The 20,550-nt window shown below is 42.7% G+C and overlaps 1 protein-coding gene across 2 annotated transcripts in view; it reads right to left on the minus strand.

Annotated features, from left to right (window-relative positions):
- Positions 1-20,550, minus strand: part of RASSF9 (Ras association domain family member 9) — a 38,580-nt gene that overhangs the window by 5,183 nt on the left and 12,847 nt on the right. The window lies entirely within an intron of this gene.

Consider the following 20,550-nt stretch of genomic DNA (forward strand, 5'->3'; position numbering starts at 1 on the left):
TGACTGCATCATACCAGATTTGTTTTAGAATAAGAAAAGTCATATTACCATTAGTATATATTGAAATATATTAACATCTATAACATGCATATGGATGTTCCCATGCCCTTAACAGGCAAACAGGGGTTGGGTCCTGTGCCCTCCCCCCTGCATGGCCGGATTGAGGCTGGTTAAAACACACCCACCTCTCCCCTCCCGTCTCCCAGCCATTCGGCCAGATCAGGGCCAGGCCGTGCCCCCCTCCTCCCTATGCAGCCAGATCAGGGCCCTCCCACATGGCTTCATCTGGGCTGGGCCAGGCCATACTCAATACAGTCAAATCAGGGTTAGGCTACACCTCCTCTTGGATTGGGAGTTGAGTAGATTAGGACCAAGCTATAGTCCCTTCCCCTATGGGAGCCAATCACACCTGAGCTATACCCTCCCTCCCCACCCCCATAAGGCTGGATTGCACCCTGCCTCTGCTCTGTGCACCAGGTCAGGCCTACTGGCTGGATCCAGCCCATGGACGGACTCAGCACTGTCTGTCTGGCCCAAGGAGGAAAAAGGTTGAGCAACATTGGTCTAGGGTAACAGAAATAATACCAGAGTTTCTCAACTCTTATGACCATGGCATCCACCATGGGGGACTCCCCAGTTTGAGAAATCTGGCAGTGGAGGAACTATGGCAATTAACACTTCTAACAGCTCCCCCATCACAAAATTTAGCTCCATGCACCAGAGCAGACCCACCAGCCAGGTCCATCCTGTGGAGGAACCTGGCACTGCCCATCCTGCCTGTGGATCAAAAAGGTTGGGCCCCCGCATCAATACCAGAAAGAGCTGGTTCCCTACACTACTGATTCACCGGGGATTTTCTAGGTAGGCAACTAGGTGCTATAGAACTGGGACAAGTGAAAGAAGAACATGGCTATTTGATCCTCCTATGAAACATCTTCAAGCAACTCTTCCTGTTGCTTAGGAAAATGAGTAGCATGCACTAGGAGCTAGTGAGTTTGTCCTTTTTTCTTAGGAGAGAATCTCGTTTATTCTACAGTCACATTATTTGTGTGAATGCATGTATATTAAATAAAATTTTGCATCCTATTTATCCATCATCTCAGTATGAACTACTGGGGTTTTTTCTCATAATTAAATTTCTTAGTGACCATGGGAGAACTTGTACAAACCACAAAGATCTAAGTTATATTTTTACTTTAGCAATTTGCAGGGCTACAATGCTTCTAACCCAGGGGTGGGCAAAACATGGCCCACAGGCTGGATCTGGCCCACCAGCTGATTGAATATGGCCTACAGGCAGAGACCCACCAATTAATTACACTTGGTCTGGTCCTCAGCTGCCTCTGCTGCACTTGGCATGAGGCCAAGTCCCACCCGAAATAGCACATGCTGTGCTCCCAGCCTCCCCCACCAAAGGATCCCAGCCCCAGCCACAGCTTCCAGGCAGGGCTGCTGCAGAAGAAATTGATGGGCTCCCCCAGCCTCCAGCGACTTCTCTTCTTGTCCCTGCTACAGTGCTCCGAGCAGCAGGTAGGGAGGGAAAGTCGAGGCACTGAGGGGAACGAGGTAAGCAGTGGGCTCTGCCTGCAGTTTGCTTTGGTCCCTATCACGTATGGCTGGGTGGGCAAGCACATGGATACAGGGGGAACATGAAGGAGTTTGGCTGCCCACAAAGGACCACCAGGCAGGCATGGAGCTGGCACGTGTGTGGGAGCAGCAGCAGCAGGATCCAGTGTGGGCTTGGCCACAGCCCCACCAGGCAGGCATAGGACTGGCAGGTGTGGTGGGAGCAGCAGAAGGATCCAGTATGGGTTTAGCTGCAGCCCCACTGGGCAAGCATAGGACAGAGGCCAAGACAGCTGGTGGCCCCAGGCTCGTTCCCCTTCCCTGACTCTCTTCTCCTAGAAGCTTCCCTTGTTGCCTGCTAGTGGCAGATGCTTTCTCACCCCTTTGCAGCATGCTGTGAGCCAGGCAGGTAGAGCTGATACCTCCCTCCCCTCAGCCTGTGGAGGAGCTGGGCTCAGCCACATTGGAAAAAAGCATGTGGGGGAAGCCAGGGGATTGAAGCACCCCACATACAAACACCCAACTCATCCACATCCCAACCACACACCTTATACCCCCCCACCCCACATCTCTACTGTACCTACACATGCCCCCACACTCCCCCTAAATTCATCCACCCCCACCCCAAACACCCCCCTCTCCCCCCACAATATACAAGAGTAAAACTTTATTGTGAGCTATTATGCAATCACACAGAAATCAGGACAAAAATGAAGCGTTATAGTAGAAGTTTGATTTTTTTTAGTACGATTTGTTTTTTTCCTGGTTCTAAGATGGCAACCCCCTCTCCCCAAAGGACTATTCCCAGGGCAAGGGGAGGAACTTCTGGCAGCAAAGGTCAAGAGTTAGGGGTGGGACTTCCGGTCCCAAATGGTAACGAGGGGGCAGGGCACCTGCCAAAAGGCGGGTTACACTTATGGCCCTCAACAGCTCACCAAAACTTGTTAAGTGGCCCTCCAGTCAATATAATTGCCCACCCCTGTTCTAACCTATAGTAAAAAGCTCATTAATATTATAGAAAGAGATCATTGTTACTCTTCTGTTGAAACATTGTTAACAGGGTCCACTTAATAATTCTGTGTGCTTTTTTGTCAATTTCCTCTTTTAAATGGTAGTTACTGAAAGGCAACCACTTTACTAGGATTTATTTAAAAATAAATAAATAAAAATACATGCTTAAAACAGATTTATGAAGCATCTCATATGTATTAACAAAATCCCAGGTAACAGCAGCAAGTAATCACTAAGCTACAGATCTGTGCTCACACCACACAAAACAAGAAATCACCTGATCAAATAACACTGAAATGCGATATGTTCAACACGGTTGAACATATCGCAGGCCATAAAGTCAATATTTATCATTTTTAGAAAGTTTACACAGCACAGGATGCCATAGAAATGGTTTTACTTGCTGAGAGATTAATAGGTAAAATTAAATGAACATGAATAAAGTATTACAACAGAAGGCAGCTATGAAGGTCAACAAGCTGAATGTTCACTTTATACTGTAGTATGTAAAAAGAAAAGTCCAGAATAGAATATAGAGTTACTATAAGTGCTAGGTGTGAAGTTAAGATTATACAAATGAATATAATAGTTACTAAACATAACTAATACGTTTCCAAATAACCCTGACACCTACTTATAAAGAAACAAGTTAAACTCAATTTATAGATCCATTAGCAGTCCATGATTTTGAAAGTGGAAAAAGCTGAGAAAACTAAAAATGTAAACTACAAAATTGTTTCCCACACTGAAACGTTATCGTTATACTCAAGGGTTTTTGTTTGTTTGTTTCTCTTTTAATAATATGTTAATTTCCATTAACACATACTAAAGTCTCACCCCATCAGTGGGCTCATCTACACATGCACATTAAGGTGCAGCAATAAACTTCAGCATATATCATGCTAGAGTTTATTGCTCCTGGGCATCATATTTACATGTGCACCTGAGACCACAGCACATTGTGCTGGGTCAGAGCAGCCCCTGCTGGCAGGGGACCTGGGGGTCAGCCTGCCACCTGGAGCTGCTCCAACCCAGTTTAACGTGCTGTGGAGGAGCTGGTTGGGCTAAGTGGGTGCTATAGTTTGGGCTAGCCAGCATGCAATCCAGAGCTAGCCAATAGGCAATCCCTACAATGAAGTACCTGCCTGCCCCAGCCAGTCATGTCAGCATCTACATGTGCACTGCTGTGGCATTTACTGGTTTCCTGTGGCCTAATAGGGACAGTAATCATTTCCTGTGGAGCTAATTAGACAATATTAACTGGGCACATCTACACAAGACACTTATTGTGGAGTTACCCAAGGTGGTTCCTGCTTGCTCCTGTTTTCCTGGGATTTTATATATACTCTCGGCATATTGATACTCTTCCTTTTCTTCATTCTGAGTTTCGGTAGAATTCCATCTTCAGTCCTACTCAGTATGTTGAAAGTACATGCCCGATTACACAAGTTAAGCAAAAGCTCTCTTTTGCTCCATCCCCGCCACCCATCCCCCCTGAAACTACTTTAAACAACTTGTCTGGCCAGTCTTGGGCATTTATAAGTGCATTATATCTACAAGTAAATCTAACCACCATTGATAGGATGCTACTGTTACTGACACTTGCCCGACACTGTTGCTGTTATACCTTGCTGTTAGTTTTTAATACAGAATCCACCAGGCGTTTAACAAGCAGGTTGTTGGAAGGATATTGCTTATTATAGAAATTCCCTTTAGAATTCTTGTAAGAAATCACGACTAGCAATTATGACAGAGAAAAACATGAGAATGTCACATCATGTCTCATTGTAATTTTTGGATTTTATCATTTCCTATCTTCTTTATCATTTTTACTTCTCAGGACGAACACCATCCAACGTTTAATTTTAGGCTCTTTGTAGCAGGGACTGTTTTCTTCACTTTGTAGAGCACCTCATCCTAGGAAGTCCTGATCCATGATTGAGGTTCTGACATACTACACCACTGCCCACCACTGCCTTTTATTTAAAAGTCAGAAAGGGGGGGGGGGGGGAGGAGGAAAGGGAAGCATAAAAATTAATAAGTGCTTGCCTCAAAACTGTTTACAGAATGATTTCACCATTAATTATTTTTATAGTTTCAGTCAGAATACCCAATTTTTTTTTGTATTCATTAGGTAAATTAATCTATTTTTGCCTTCAAATGTTGATCCGAGTTAATTAATCTCATATCATCCTATGTTACTACACACCAGTAGTACCTTTAAAAAAAAAAAAAAAGGAATCAAATTTGCTTTGTCATTTTCCATTGCAGTAAACCAATATGATCCAACATATCATAAAAGCCTTTCAGAAAAAAATAATTCTTTAATTAATTCAGCTAATACCAAACAAGAATGCTGTTAACCTGGATTCAGCTTCTCAGTCACAGCATAACATAATTATTATAGAGGTTTGGTTTCAGGATACAAAATATGTTTAATATTAGAAAAAAATTTCTCATTATATTAAGCCTTGCTCAGAAGATGGATTTCTGCCCAATGAACATTTAGGACCATCTGCTGGTTTATTTTTCAACTTCTGTGTGCTTCTTAAGCAGCTGTGGATTTGTTTGAACTTGAATATGGAGTCTTCTGGAAATTAAGGGCAAAATTCTTCCAAGTTTTGGGGGGAAATTGTCTCTAGAAGTTTGGGGAAGTTTGAAACTGAACTGCATAGCTCTAGTCCCTTTTTGTAACAAGCCTGAACCAGATCCCTGATTCTAAACAATTCTTAAGCGCTGGAAATCTGACCTGGATCTGCATTTTGCAAGTTGGAACCATATCAAATGGATACATTATTTTATTTTCATCTCTTTTTTGCTTAGTAACTTCTTGTCCTGTGTGTTCTACTATTATGGCTCAGTTATTTTTTCCTCATTCTAAACAATTATACTCTTGCATAATTCCTTCTTATAAGAAATAAGGGTCCTGAAATGGATTTGTGTGATTTTCATTATCTTTCAAGTTCTACCTAACTAGAACTAAGATACGTTGTGAGAAAATATCTAAACTGTTTTTTGCAGGAACTGCCCAGATAGCAAGCTGAAAAAACAAAACAAAAGTTATTTCAAGTCCAATTATTTGCCTATGCCTGGCTCTTTCCTGTCAGATAACTCTCTTGCCACCCACAGAGGTTTCCATTCTGAGCCCAATGGCCAGGATGCCTTCAAGGCAGCTTATGGCTGCTACCCTTCCTGCCTTAGCAATGTCCCTACTGCTTAAGCAAGCTCCTGCCTACTGTACTGTTGAGTAGTTAACTCCGCAATATATACTCAGACTAGGGACAGACATTACACATAAACTGGTTTAAGTGATCAGAAACTGGTTTAAACTTGTAACAGAACAGAAGGTCAGTTCACATAAACCAGTTTCAAAATGTTGGAACTGGATGAATGTAGTATCAGACTTAACTGATTTGGGTCAAACTAGTTTATAAAATTTCTGTCCCAGATCCTTTCCTTGTTCAAGTTAAATCACAGTTCCCCAACATCCCAGCATGCTGTCTGCTCCATCAGAGAAGGGTTGGCAGGGGAAGAAGGGGGGGGGGGGGAGTGATTGCCCCACCCCCAGGTAAACCCCAGCTGGGGTCTGGAGCTTGAGTGGGGAAGACCCAGATCCCACTTAAACTTACTGCTGCGACTGTGGGCTACAAATCCCAGAGACACCTGGAAGCAGCCCCTGCCTGTGCCTGGAAGCAGGAAGAAGTGATGAGCAACCCTGTATTCTTGCTGCTGTGATTCTGGACTGCAAATCCTAGAAACCTAGGGGGCAGCAGGAAGAGGAAGTGAACACACAGCCTGTGCTGCCTGTGTACCAGAGAACTGTCCCTCAGCTTCTGGCCTGAGCCACTGCAGATATATGGCTGTATTTTCTGAATCAAAAAAAAGTTAAAGTATATGTCCAGTTGTTCCTCAGTTTAATCTCTGCATCTTGGACTAACTGCAAAGACTGGATCGATTCAACCTCAGGCTTTTTGACAGTCTCTGCTTAGCCAAACTTCCTATGCCTTCGAGTAATAGAAGCCACACCTACCTAACTGGGTTATGTCTTGGTGGATTTCCTAAGGGCAGAAGAGTAGAAGGACTTGTCTCCCCAATACATAGGCTGTTACAGTAACAGTAGCAGTAATTCCATAGCCTCAGGGTGGCAAGGTATCAGAATGGAACCACCATCTTCTTAGTGGAAAATGCCGATGAATCTACATAGGACCAGTGGCTCTGATTTCTATCCCAATCCTCCTCTGCCCCTAAAATCTATGGGCACCGAGGCAGCTTCTTTGTCTGAAGCAAGTATAAGGCATGTAGATACCCAAAACCTGGTCTCATAATCCTGTGCTTTCTTCCCTTCTGTATGACATTCTTGTATGGCCATTTCACAACTACTGAGTGGGAGAAAGACTTTTTACATCAGTACCATAAAAAAAACCAAAAAAAACCCAAACCAAACCAAACCAAACAAAATCAACAAAGCACACCACAAAGGACCATGTGGTTCAGCATTACCTTTCCAGTGCAGCAACTCTAAGAAAGACCTACCACAGAACTCAGACTGGTTTGAGGAGAAATAAATTCGATCAAAACAGAACAGAGACTTACCGTTATCATCTGGTACTGTTGAAGACAATGAAATCCTCTTTTATATTTAGGTATGTTATTAAAAAAAATGAGATAGTTTGTTTTAGTTTGTTTTGCACCTTGCTTTGTGATATTTACACAAGGAAAAGAAGAAGGTGGGGGAGGGTTGTTTTTTGCTGTTTTTAAATATTGGAGTATTTCAGGGACTTTTTAATAACCAGATTAAACCAATTTAATTTAGCTAGCTGGATAGCATTTAATATATTCTTGCTATCATTTTATCTGCATTTTCTGTGTCTCAACTACATAGATCTTTGTCTCTCTTCAAACCCTATGCTGTTAAAAAGACTTTCATAAAATATATTTTAATTAGTAATAGTTGTCAGGAGTTACATTCTATATTATCATTTTCCTTCTTGAATTTACAACCAGTTTTACATTTCTATTGGAGCAGACTGCTATCATTTCAGACTAATTGCAAAATATATTGATAATGAAGCAATGAAAATTTGCAAGGTATGTATAAAAACATTTTTCCAAAATCTAAACTTCTGGTCACTTTATCACCTATAACTCTTGTCGCACTAAGACAAAGCCAGTAAAATACTTTTTAATAAACAAATAAAACAAAGTTATTGCATCATAAAATGGGTTAATGCCACAGGAATATCATGGATCAATACAAAAAAGGGTTCTAGAAAAAGATCTAGACATTGCACTTATTTCCATCGTGGACATGTGGCTGATTAGAAGCCAAATACTGATAAAAGTCACCCTGGGCTTTATGCTACCTGCAAAACAGAGTCAGTATGGCTGAATTAGCCAGTTTTCTAGGCAGATGGATGGCAGAGCTACTGCAAAATAATGAAAACTGTAATATAAAGTTATATTTGTAACTATGTTGACATACTAAATACATGTGAACAAACAGGTAACATTTGCTCTAATTGGAACTTTTCACTCTGTTCAAGATAATTGGAATATTCATGGAAGAATTACATAAGAATGTAAAAATTGCCATTTCCCGAGTCACACCTTAAGTCCATCTTGCCTGGCATCCTGTCACAGTGGCAGTGAGAGTCAACACTGAAAGGAACAGTAAATTGGTTATGACCAGGGTTTTTTCCTCCTATTCGTTTCATATGCAGCATCCAACATTTAAGCTATAGTAAGTTCTAATTCAGAGGCTGTATTCTTAACTCCCATGCTAATAATCACTCATGCCCCTTTCCACTAAGAACTTATCCAATCAGTCCCTTTTTTAATCTGGCTAAGTTGTCAGCTTCCACAACATTTGGTGGCAATGAGTTCCATATTTTAAATTATGCATGGTGTGAAAAAGAATTTCCCTTTGTTTGTTTTAGACTTACAACCTACTAGTTTCATTTTGTGACCCACTAGTTCTTGTATTGCAAGAGAGTAAGTTATAAATCCCTAATTACTTTCTCTTCACCATTTAATATTTTGTAAATGCTTATCATGTCCCTTATGGAGATTCTCTTTAAAAATGCATCTGTTGAGAGCATGATGATTCGGCAAATATATGGATGTCATCCCTTCAGATGTTGCTGATGCTCTACAAGTCTCCAATGCTAATGGAGATACTTTGCCTCTCAGCCTTGACTCTGAAATGATTTACAGAATGCTTTCCATTACCCTCAGGGTACACATTCTCTATAACTTACATCCACGCCTTAAATCTGCCTTCCTGTCAGACAAACACTTTGTCTCTACTATATATCAATGGCATATATATGGTAGTTGGATATTAGTCCAAAAAATTCCCGGAATTTCTGAAAGTAACCATCATCAAGCCTGTTGAGAAGTCGCAGTGCCAGGACAGATGGTTTAACTGTTGTACCTGCATTTTATTGTGGTACAGTGGCAGAGCACGGTTTTAAGAGCAAAGAGGGAGCTAAACACCTTATTTTGGAACCAGAAGTTCTAGTTTTTCGTATGTCTTTTTGTCTCAGACCAACACGGCTACCAAGTACACCCCTGGAACATGAAAGATACTGAATTTTAGCCAATTTTGGATTTTAAATTTCATTGCAGAACAACAAGGAAGTTTGTTTTTTTTTGCCTCCCTGCCTGCCATCTGACACCTCCAGGGAAGGAATTCTACCTGATCAACACATCAAAGAGCTACTCAATACAGCTCACAAAGACACTCACAGATCCAGAGGGACAGACTTCCACCTTCAGTTCCCTCTGTGCAAAAATAAAGCTTATTTCCTACCTACGGGGACTTTTTACCATCTACACTTTTCCCAGAGCCTGACGAAGAGACTTTGATCCCAAAAGCTTGCAGAAAAGGACAATTTTCTTTCCATGTTCCAGTTGGTCTAATAAAAAAGTATCATTTTGGAACCAAGAGTTCTAGTTTTTTGTATGTCTTTATTTCTAGAAGTGCTTTCCAAGTTGAATTTCAGTAGCATTAGGAACTTGTCCCCCTGGTGGGAGGGTTCGAATCGTTGAATGCAGATGTAATTCTGGAGAACCAGCTATTGTACAGATATGATACCAACAGAACCATCAGTAGCTTTATAATTGAAATAAACAGCAAAGCATTCAGTAATTTTAATTTTCTGGCAAGGTTAAGTGCAGACAGCTTGGATGCTCCAGGGACAAGATATTTGGGGCCTGCAGCAGAATTCCAGGTTTCAATGACAGCCCACTGTGGGAAAGTAGTCCACCCAGTTTAGATGAAATTACAGTAAGGTGGGTATACAACTAGGTGGAAAAAAAATATAGTTAGAGCAGTTTTCAGTGGCTCACTCCAAAATTAAAGGAATGGATCAAGGAGGATTCTTCAGTATTATTCAATATTTTTATTAATGACTTGGATGATACATGAGAGAGAGCACTTATTATCACATCTGCAGACGTGACCCAGCTGGGAGAGACTGCAAGCACTTTGGGGCTAGGATTGGAATTAAAATGATCTTGACAAAGTAGAGAAATGAACTGAAATGTACAGGACGAAATTCAATAAGGAGAAGTGCAAAGCACTTCACTAAGTACTATATTAGGTACTAATCAACTGCACAAAAACAAGATGAGGAATGGAATGGCTGGGTAAGCATTAGTTCTGTAGAAACGGATATGGAGGTTACAGTGCATTACAAACTAAATAGGATTCAATAAGGTCATGCTGTTATAAAAAATAAAATGCCAACTCTATACTAGGGAGTATAATCAAGAGTGTGTTTATCATTCTACCCTACTCAGCACTGGTAAGGCCCCAGTACTGAAGTACTTAATCCAGTTTGGATACCATACCTCATGAAAGATACAGATCAACTGGAGAGAGTCTAGAGGAAAGCCAAAAAAAGTGATCAGAGGCCTAGAAAACGTGACCTATGAGGAAAGCTTGAAATAACTTGCTTTGTTTACCCTAAAGAAAGAGAACAGAGAAGATGCAAGAATCAAGTGTTTTTTGGTGACAGCATGGGTGTATTACTTTTACGGGAGACAAATGGTGGAGTAACAAGCTACTGCAAAGAGGTAGATTACAGTAGGACAAGTAGTAAGGGGAATGCAACAAGGGGTATTTGCATATACACTTTCAAATAACCTGGGAGAATTTTCCTAGATTTGTTCTCTGTCAGAGCTGATTTGGATCAGTGCCTCGACACAGTGGAACTTTCCAGCACAAGGCACGGTAAGGCAGGGGAAGTCTCGGCATGGCAAAGAGTTCCAGCGTGGATAGAGTTCCCGCCGAGGAAATGCAGATTTGCATAACACGATTGGCCGATGTTAAATTATTCCCACGTGGCGGCTGGCAATTGGCTCGCTAGCCATATAAAAGGTTAGGGGCATTTCCGCACTAGTTGGAGAACTCTGTGATTCCCCCTGGAGTAGAACTCCGGGCAGCTTGATCACCTGCCAACGACTTCCCATCGACGAAGCCTTGTGACGTATCCTCCGTGTTGCATGCCCGAGTTAGACCCGAGCTACCCGGTCTACAAGAGCTTCTCGATTAGTGATTAGAGATTAGAATTGTTGCAACTACGATTGCCTGCGCTGTATACAACTCTACAGTGTAAGTAAAGCCATCTCTGTTTTTTCCAATTGATACGCGTCTCGTCTGTGCCTAATTCTGCTCCGGTGATAGAGAGTACCCATCTGCCCGTCACGGGATCGCAGCTGCAACCCCAGCTAGCGTTCCCGAGGGCTCCCAATCCTCGGTCCCCCCTCAACCCCCACATTCTCCTGGTAGAGAAACGAATCCAGAGCTGCATGTACAGATGTTCAAATACTAAAGCCCTGCAGAGTGGAAATCTTGCAATGATAACACTGTGAAGACACTTAACTTTGCCAAATGCATGCATCTCAGACTGTCCTGTAGGCTCCTATAGTCTGCCTGGTGACAAATGGCAGAAGAGCAAAAGGTAGCTCTGATTGGCTGACTCACACTGCTCAGGTCAAGCCGTTTCCCTGCAGCACAATGTAGGGATAGTGAAGAGGAAGTGTTTTGCTCCCTGCTGGAGCAGCAGAGTCCAACGAGTGACACTTTCTCCCGGGGGGTGGGGGTGGTGCTGATGAAGGACTATGTTCTCTTTTGAGAGAAGCCACAGCATGTATAGACATTTGCTCTCCAAGGAGAAACTCTCCCGGGAGTGATTTAACCTTGGCTGTTCCCAGGATGTTTCTCCTGGAGTGGCCAATTTTAATCTGTGAGAAAAAGCTTGAGTGTCTGTATACTTATGGCTTCTCCTGGGAGAACAGTGACTCTCCCAGGAGAAACTGAATGTCTGTATGAGACCTTAGTTTAGACAACAAGAAAAACTTTTTACCTGGAGGGATAATTAAGTACTAGAACCGATTGCCTAGAGAAGGTTGCACAAACTCCTTCATTGAAGGCTTTTAAGAGCAGCAAACATCTGGCATAAATAGTATAGGTATACTGGATCTTTTCTTAGGGTTGGGACATAGACCTTTTGTACATTACAACCAAAGAAGTAGAGATAAAAGGGATCTGAGAAAGTCAGGAAGTCTAGGTGCATAAGTTCAGCAGACCATGGTCTTTGACCATGGCTAAAGATAGGCTATTTCCACTAAATGTAAAATTAAGATGCTACCCAATTTTTCAACCAAAGTAATACTGTGCTAAAGCTCACCAACACACTGTGTATGCTTGACTTAAGTCTCATTTAAGCCGTGCTGCCAGTAGTCTGCTGTTGTGGCTTCTTAGCAATAAGGCCGAAATTATTTAATCTCTGCCTTCTCATGTATGTAAAACAGAGGCAAAGAGCATATTTCAGATAAGGTGGAGCCAGTGTTAGCTCTCTTCATAGCAATGATCTTTCTGGCTACCCCCTGTATTTAAGTTGTCAAATACTTTCAACCAGCGTTGTCTAATTTGCAGCCTAAAGGCCACGTATGGCCCATGAGCAGTTAAATTGCAGCATCAAAGCCTGATGGCATAGATGCCCAAGTCATTGCATTGGCACGGCCCCAGAATGAAAAGGGCAAATTTACACTGCTGTTCATTCCCCACCCTCCTGCCCACTACCAAATTCAGAGCCTTCAGTCAACATTGGCAATTAAAATTGGTGGTATGGAAAAGCGGGGCCAGTAACAGTAGCATTCACCCCTGGCTACTGGAGCCACATCAATAGAGCAGCTGTAGCAGCCACGCTGACAAGCTACCAACCTGCTGCTGGAGGTAGGTCATCTACCTTGTGAAAGCCCCATGGTCCAAATCTAGCCCATGGGGCCAAGTGAGTTGAATGCCTCTGCTTTCAACTATAAGCGATTTTTACAATTTGTTAGAACTGCTCACATCTTTATGCTATACCTTATCCCTGGCACACCAGCCTTCTGCAACAGCTGCTTAATGTATTTAGCCCAGTTATAGCACTTTGTTTTGAATTTTCAGAGTATGATGATGATTGTTAAAACAACATAGACACAGAAACTGTTTTCCTTTTCCCTTTAATAGATAGGAAAATTATATGCACAACATGTAGGATTATCCTAAAGATTTTAAAACAGTGCAGGCAATTATTTCGGGCAGAGGACTCCTTACCACATTTTGGCAAACCATTGAGGGCCCCACCCCCTGATCATTTTGGGACCAGAGTCCCGTCCCGAAACCTTGATCTTTGCCACCAGAAGTCCCTCCCCTTGCCCCCCAAAATTACTCTTTTCAGCAAGGGGTTTTGCCATCTCTGAACCAGAAAAATAACAAATTCTATTCTTAAAAAAAAAAAATCAAAAACATGTACTACAACATTCATTAATTTCATTAAAAAAAATATTCGTGTCCTGAGTTACATGTATTTGTGTAGTGTACCTAGAGGTGATAGTATAATAACTTAAAATTAAGTCTTACTCTTGTATACTGTGGGGGGTGGGTATGAGGGTGCGTGTGTGTGTTGGGGGTGTGAGCGGATATAGGTTTTGTGGGGGGCTTTGAGTGTGTAGGGGGAGGGTGGCTGGGGATGGTTATGGCTTGGCTAGAGGGGGAGGCTTTGCCCACAGCCTCCCACTCTTCCCCCCACAGCAGGCAGAGCCCTCACCAGCACTCCTGCAAGCCTGGGCTCTACGGTCCTGCCATGCCTGGCCCCGAGGCACTGGCGCAGGTCCCCTGCTCCCACTTGCCCCCGTCTGCCATTCTCCTGCCACTTCCCCGTCCCCTACCTCTTCCCTAGCTGCTCCGACACCATGTCCCAGCTGCTCCTGCAGTCTCTGCACTGCAGCTGGGAACCACATGATACAGGAGAGCAGCAGATGGTGGTGGGGGTGGGGAAGGGACAGTGAGCACACAGAGTGCAGCAACAGTCAGACGGGAGCGCGGGGCCTGCAACAGTGCACCAGGGCCAACACTGGTGGGGCGGCAGGAGTGGGGCCTGGCTGCACTGCTAAAACAGGGAGAGGAGGGAGCCAGCCCAGCTCCATAGAGCCCCTGGCAGCCTAGCCCCATGCACCAACCGCCCCACTCTGGGCCCTGGCCCCAGTGCACCGGCGCAGACCCCATGCTCCTGCCGGGCTGTCACTGTAGTCCACATGCTCACTCGCTCCCCCTCCCCTCCGCCTGCTGTAGCCAATTCCCCACTCCTCCAGCAGCACTGCATGGGTCCTGGCTGCAATGCTAGGAATGCAGAAGCTGGTCCAGCCAGCCTCAAGGACTGGGGTGATTGCCCAAGGTCCTCCCCTGCCTTCCTCTTATCTGTATTTCCCTTGGCACAGGGAGGCAAGAACAGCCCCAGGCCAGACTTGCTGAGGTGGCTGTTTAGTTTTGCCTCCAGCTCCCCCTGGGTCCCACTGCCCCTGGTTCTGGTCATCTTTGACAGGCAGCCAGGAGCAGATAAATATTAATTTTCTAAATTTTTTAGGGGCCCCGCAGCCCAGATAGAATGGCCTGGTGGGCTGGATCTGGCCCGCAGGCCATATTTTGCCTGCCCCTGTTTTACACTGTCAAGCACTGAAAATTTAGGAAATAATAGATATATAGTTTCCCTTTTAATTTGAAATCTCTCTCACTGGGGCTATGAATTCTGTAACTAATTATAGGACTACATACTATTTTTTTTTTCCCCACAGGACCACAGGGAGGACAAATTCTGACTGTAGAAACAACAAAAAATTTGACATTTCCCAACTTCAGAATTTTTGACTTTTCAACCTTAACATTTTTTTTTTAATTTGTGTCATCAAAAATTAGACTTGCAGTTTTAGCAAGTTTAGAATAAGGAGAAATGGCCGGATGAGATCTCTGTGGGTTTTTTCCTGTCTACGCATTTCATTATCTTAAATTGTACAGCCTGTGAAACACCAGTTTTTTAAATTATGCCATATAATCTTTTCTGTTTCTCTTGCTTTCATTAGAGAGTATTGAAGATGTCATCTCAAAAGGGATTTTATCAAGACCTCATTTTCAATCAAATTCCTTTTTCCCTTATTCAAATATATTTGATTTCACTTTGGAACTTGCTAAAAGATAATTTAATGACAAATGTGTTTCATTAGTTGTAACTACTCTTCAAAGAGTCGGAAGGAAAAAATGAGATAATGGAATGTGCTCATATATATCTGTTCAGACTTAATAGCTAAATTGAGTATTAGACACAATTATTTTAGCAAGAAGGGTGGGCACGTTTTCAAAAAGAAAGCCGAAACATTTTACATCCTGGGATGATTTAGGGAATCTTTCTATGTATAATTTATGAATTCTGGTCAATTTTATGAAATTCCTCTCACAACAAAGGCCATACTCATTGCTAGAACAGATGTAGGTTTGGAGTGTAGAAATCCCCCCCCCCCCCAAAAAAAAAAAAAAAAAAAAAAAAAAGGAAACGAAAGATCTCTTTTGGGTCTCAAAAATGCTGGGTCATAAAATACAGAAAGCCTGAAGGACTCAGATTTAGAAGGATTCTATTGACTTTTTCTGTAAGACAAAAAAGTAAAGATTTTTTTTTTAATCTTTACAAGCCTTGTGTGTCTGCTTACTTACTATATCACATACAAAAAACTATAACTCTTGGGTCCAAAATGATGCCATTTTCCAGTTGGTCTAATAAAGGTAAGAAAACTGTCCTTTCCTGCAAGCTTTCGGGATCAAAGTCCCTTCATCAGGCTCTGGGAAAAGTGTAGATGGTACAAGATGGTAAGAAGTCCCCATAGGTAGGAAATAAACTTCATTTTTGCACAGAGGGAGCTGAAGATGGAAGGCTGTCCCTCTGGGTCCATGAAAGTGTCTTTGTGAGCTGTGTTGAGTAGCTCTTTGATGTGTTGATCAGGCAGAATACTCTATCGCATGCACCTGAAGAAATGGCCTTCCAAACTCAGGGCATCGACAAGTTCGAGGCCCTGTGCCCAAGTTTAGACATCTGGGAAGGTGTCAGGAAAAGTCAAGAGAAGAGTGTGTTTCAACCTACTCAGACAATGAAAGGCTTAAGAAAACATGGATTGCACATCCAGGTAAAGATTCAGAAGGGGCTGTGACACTGAGTGGACAGCAAGCTGATTAATGTGTCTTTAATTTATAGTCAACCTTATTAACATTAAAAACCAATGTTATATTCAGCACATGGAATACAAAAATATCTTTGCAAACACTGCAGGTGAGAATCCTTAACAGGAAGGCAGTTCAGATGCCTCTAACTTGGCATCAAACTCACAGGGGGAGAACCAAGAGAAAGTTTACTTTAACAAGGTTCCTTGGGTGAATCTGATATCTTTTATTAGACCAACCCAAATGGTTGGAGAATAGTTATTAAGCAAGCTTTCAGGTTCAAAAACCCTTCATCAGGCTAAGGAAGTTTCAGCAGTTGGTGTGTGCTCTTCCTGGATGGAACAGGACATTTATCAGTTGAAGGGATTAAGTGGTGACAGCTGAGTGAACACATCTTCCTTTCCCTCATGCGAACAGTGCCTTGTGATATTTGAAGGAAAACACTTATTTAGAGGTCCCTACCTAGCTGTCATGACCCAGACCTAACCACGATGTCTGACTTTAAAAGAACACTTGGTTATTCCTATTTTTAACTGATTTGGAATATAGGATATAAAATATACATAAATGTAGAGGTGAGCATATAAATATATTATACAAAAAGGCCACACTGCAAGAATGTTGTCAACGTTGCAAAGTCAAGCACTGAAAAGCTGGGAACTGTCAATGTCAAAGTTGCCTAACTCAGGTCCCTTGTGCATATGCGATTTGATATGGTCTTTAGTTACATGATCACACAGTATATAGTGTCATGCCTAAACTCACTTAAAACTAGCATATAGGAGATGTTAAGAGAAGACTGAAGATTAAGAACATAGCTCCCCCTTCAAGGAACTGTGCATCTGGCTGTAAAGAGAGTATCACCACTTGGGAGTCACAATAGCGAATCATCCTCTGGAGTTAGACACTAATTAATACCTTTTGCTAAAAACAGATGTCAGGTGGGTTTATCCCAGGTTCGGTTGTCCTAGGCTTTGAGTACCATCAAAACAAGGAAGTGGAGACAGTCATTTACACATGCAGGTTGACTGGTAATTAACATCCTCCTCCCACCTCCTCAAGGTCTAATTTGAGTTATTTGGGTACTTTACATGCTAAAAACAGACATTGGATTTCTGCTCCTCCCTCATCTGCAACACAGCCTTTTGTTGTCCTATAGATGTACACAAGCCTCCTATCTCACTTTTAAGTACCAAGATAACACCCCCCCCCCCAGACAATTGGGGCTAATCTGAGTTGACTACATTCAAACTGTTTGTTTAAAGGACTGTACATCTCTCCTCCCACCACACCCCTTCCTTCTCTGCCTATTTTAAAATCAAAGCCCAAGACAAATCAGAGCCAAGATAAACAGTATCTGTTTTAGTTACCAGTACCTGAAGTGGGACAGTAGGTTTGCACCTCTGTTGGTTCCCAGAAAGAAAGGCTTTGTTCTGGGGAAATCCAAGTCTGTTCAAGAGACCTAGAGGAGAAGATAATGCCTTCTTCCCTTTTACACATTAAGCAGTTACTGCACTTTTGTGGGGGTATAAGAGACCTAGGTTCAAAGCCCTTGTTTTCCCCTGCAGTCTAAACCCATATTTTTAAACTCTTAGAAGATGCCATAACTATGAGGCAATAGAGCAATCTCAGGGTGGTCTCCTTCAAGCCCTACTGTTCAAACTGTTCCACTTGACATGCAAAACTTCAGCTAAAAACAGACCTTGTTTCTTGGCAAACAAATCCTTTTTCCCCTGGGATACTACACACATAAGGCCATTGTCCCACTTTAAGTACCTATGAAGTATCTGAGATGACACTTTTTCCCCAGGACAATCACAGCTAGTGCAAGTTTTTTGGGGTTTTTTTAATGCAAGTCATAGCCTGGGACAATCAGACTGGAGATAAACCCAACATCTGTTTTTACTTTTCAACACTTCAGTGGAACAGGACTGGAAGCCAGGTATCCTTGCTCCCAGTGAATTTTCTAAACACTGAAGTCTCTAAGGGACAATTACTATAAGTATTTAATTTATACACACAGATTCTTTCCTGGTGAAGCTGCATCGACAGATACCAAACAGGAATTCTTATAGTCATTCTATACCAGTGGTATTTCCTAACTTGATTAGCAGATTTCAAAATCTCAAAGTCCTGGTCTATAGGACTTGGTTTTTTTGTAATTTCCTAAGATTTAAAAATAAATAAATAAATAAATAAAAAGGAATTTCATCAGTCCAAAATAAAGTCAAGTATGCAACTACTCCTTGCCTAGTCTTGCAGTAACCTTCCATATGCATAGAAACCTAGACATTTATGAACTCACACATGTATGAACACAACTGTAGACCAGGCAGCATGTAGGGCAGGCAGCATGCCAGCAGGAGAGAGCTAGACCCGGGCTCCAGTGCATTAAGGGGTGGAAGGGGGACACCCACCCAGCCCCAGCCCCCCCATCCACCCCCTGAGCCCCCCACCAGATCCCTGCCCCACCCACCACTTGCCCCCTGGAAGGCCAGTGGCAGGACCCTGCCTGCTCAGAGCTGGCTCCTTGGATCCAGCTGAAGGTAGCTGACTTTGTGGCCAGTTGGGGCCAGGAGAACATGCTTTGACAGTTCAAAACAGGCCACCACACCGGAACATCTTCCAGGTGATAGTTGCCCAGATGCCAGGCAGGGTGCACACATGGCAGTAGTGCCACACAGAGGCCAACCCTGCAACCACAGTCCACTGGCAGCTGGCCCAGAGGGGCAGATGCCTCTGCTGGCTGTGCAGTTCCCATCTGGGTCTGGCAGGTGAGCAGCAGGTTACAGCCAGGCAGCAGCCCCCACAGCCAGACTGCTGCAGTGGGTAAAGGATGCAGGGAACTCTCAGGGCTGCTTCAGTAGTTCAGCGGACATAAGGGGTAGTGTCCCCAGGTACCAATTGGCTGGGCCTCAGAAGCTCCTGAGAGCGAGTAGCCCTGAGCTACTTGCCAGGGTGGCTTTTTGTACTGCTGGGACCAGGACAGGGCAGCTTGTTATACTGCTGGGGACAGCACAGGCTCTAGCTCCCCCTGACTGCAGATCTGGGAGGAGCAAGGCAGGGTTATTTTGCCCCAAGTGGCACAATTTGCTCCACACCAAAATGCATGTCTGAACATGTGCGCTGAGGCAAAAGGCCCCGGCTCAAATATGCACTGCTTCTATTTAAGCTACTGCAAGTACACGTGCTTGTATGTGTGGACACGCCCAGGGAGTCAGTTGACTTCAGCCTGTTCCCAAATCATTCCAATGACCTTGTATTCGTTTTTGTTTTGATACAGACCCAGGCCACTAGTCTATTTGTAGAGCTTCTAGTTTATTCTAAACTGAGAAAATGTATACCATTTCATATGTGATGCTGCACCTCGCTATCTGCACCCCCTTTACAGAATTCTACATCTTCCCATAAAGTAACAGACTCCTTTTTTTGGAAATGGGAAAGCAGCAGCTTATCTTTATCACTGGTAAGTTGATAAGCTAATAGAAATAGCAGTGAAAACCAAACATGATCATTTACTTTAAAGTAGTATTAACCACTTTTTGATCAGTAACCAGAATCTGATCATTTCCATTGGTAAATGAGCCATGAAAATGAATTGTCAAAGTAGTGCCTTGCACGCTGTTTTGAATACAATTGCTTTCGTGGGGGAAACAAGCACTATATAGAAATATGGTTATTCTGGCCCCGGAAAAGTTTGGCAAAAGCAAATTAAGGCTTGTCCTACAACTTATTTCACATGGGTAAAGGGATCTTTCAACAAAGAACAAATTGCAGACTCAATGCCTGAGGGCAGAACCCTTCAATCTTTGACTCCCTAGAAAAAGTTCACTCAAGGATTCAATTCTGTGGGGGTCACTCAACCCTTAAAGTTGGAAAGAGTAAACACATTTACAGCTGTCAGAAAACTGTATTTACCTAACTGATGATAATATTTTTAAAATGCCGTTTTTATCCTTGCACAAAAAAAAAAAAAAATTCCCCTCACATTTAATGCAACCCTGTTGCCAGTCTTTTTTTTCCTCTTATTAAAAAAATAAAAGGTAGCAGAATAAATATAGTATCCCTGTCATGCAAGATGATTATTTTTTTTCCACTATAGTGATCCATAACTCAATAATTTAAGGCGGCATAAACAGGAGTATAAAGGGGTAGAGAACAGGGACAGCAAGCAAACCAAAAAAACCGGACATGAATCTAACTAATATAACCAATTCACAGAAAAATTTCACACCTTAGAAAGAAGACAACTTTCTTCTAATGCTATTCTAATATTAGTAATATAACTGATTGCTGAACACATGAAACTGGCATGGATTTCAATACTGTTTTTGTACCTTAGCATTAAATAAATTGGTATCTCACCTTTGTACTTAAGATAACTAAGCACCAAAGACTATGTCTTTTAATCATCTAAAGTCAAGATGCATGCCAAGAAC

The sequence above is a fragment of the Alligator mississippiensis genome, chromosome 4, assembly GCF_030867095.1.
Source record: "Alligator mississippiensis isolate rAllMis1 chromosome 4, rAllMis1, whole genome shotgun sequence".
Taxonomy (NCBI): Eukaryota; Metazoa; Chordata; order Crocodylia; family Alligatoridae; genus Alligator; species Alligator mississippiensis.